The sequence below is a fragment of the Pteropus alecto genome, unplaced genomic scaffold (genome assembly GCF_000325575.1).
Source record: "Pteropus alecto unplaced genomic scaffold, ASM32557v1 scaffold7, whole genome shotgun sequence".
NCBI classification, from domain to species: domain Eukaryota; kingdom Metazoa; phylum Chordata; class Mammalia; order Chiroptera; family Pteropodidae; genus Pteropus; species Pteropus alecto.
In genome coordinates this window covers 36,269,239-36,270,695 of record NW_006494614.1, presented here as the reverse complement: position 1 = coordinate 36,270,695, position 1,457 = coordinate 36,269,239, and positions in this window count along the sequence as shown.

Below are 1,457 nucleotides of genomic sequence, written 5' to 3'. Positions count from 1 at the left end.
TAAACAGATATTATTCCCATTTTTCAATGTCTTTCTTCCTCTGTTCCAGTTTTAGCAATTTTGTCTGCCATTATTTTTCATTTCCTTTCCTTATAACTTTTCATTTGTAACTGAAAGAAGTATCTTATAAAAGAGTCTTAGTAGGATTTATGCATTTTGCTAATTTATGTGGCAGACGTTTAGGTGAATCAATCTAAATTTTCTTTGTTATGTCCTTTACTTTTGTATTATGTAAGTAGTTAAAGGCATGATATATTTAATTTTTCATTTCATAGACTATTCTTATGTCTTTATTTCAAGTAGAGATATATCTCCTAGTTTTAAAAACTAAAATACGGAAATGTTAACTATTTAGAAATTAAATTAAACTTCATCATTAAAAGTATTCATATTTTAATGAAGAGCAAAAGAAGGCCGTGTTTGTTATTCTGTTTGCAAATATAGTAGAAAACTATAATATAGCAATTTATTCTGAAGGAAATATCTCACAGTAAGATTTTGAGTATGAAGACTGAGTATTTAAGTCCCCTGTACTGACATATGCATAGCAAAAACATATGAATTTGAGATTGTAGCCTAAGGTGCTAACTAAGATAGTACAGGGTTTGCAAAGAGTAATCAAGATATTGTGGGGACCATGACACATGAAGAATATTTGACAAAAATTGAGAGAAGACATAGGAAGAATATACACGACAGACAAATTTGTTCTATCTGGCACAAATGGTAAAATTAAAATGAGCATAAGTAATAGAGAGGCAGGTGGCAGCTCAATCAGAGGAAGACATTTTTAACAGAGCCACTTCAAAGTGGTAAATTTTCAAAAATATCCTGATGCTAAAGGTTTTCAAGCAAAGTTTGTATTGCTACTTATTATGATGTTATAAAGAAGATTCAAACATTGAATTCTGGATAAAACAATGTTAAACTGATTCTCAGCATTCCAACAACCTCTCAGGCAGGGTTGCCCATTCAAATGCCCTGAGATTATTTTCCTACTGTTTTAAAGGCCATGCTGAGAAGGTCTTTGGGCTCTGCGCTTCATCTGGGAAAGAAGAAATGGGCTCAGGTAACTTCAATGTCAGCAGATTTACTGTTTCCGGTCTCTGCTCTAAATTGCATAATTCCGTGTCTCCTGAAATCCCTTATCCTTTTTTTAATTAAGGAGTTACTTGCAAAAGAACTCTGCAATACCCATAGCCTAGCAATGATTAGATTCTATTTTTTTATTGAAGCATAAGAAGATATTAATTCCCATATGAACTGCTAATTGCACTTAGTGCCTCTAGAGATGACTATTGGTCACACATGAGCCCAGTATATTTGAGTGTGAGGTTCACTCAAACCAGATACTTAAACATGACCCAGGCTCCCTGCTCTCTTCCTCACATGTCTCTCTATTCCTTCGTTCCTTCGTTCCTTTCTTCCTTCCCTCCTTCCTTGCTCCTTCCTTCCTT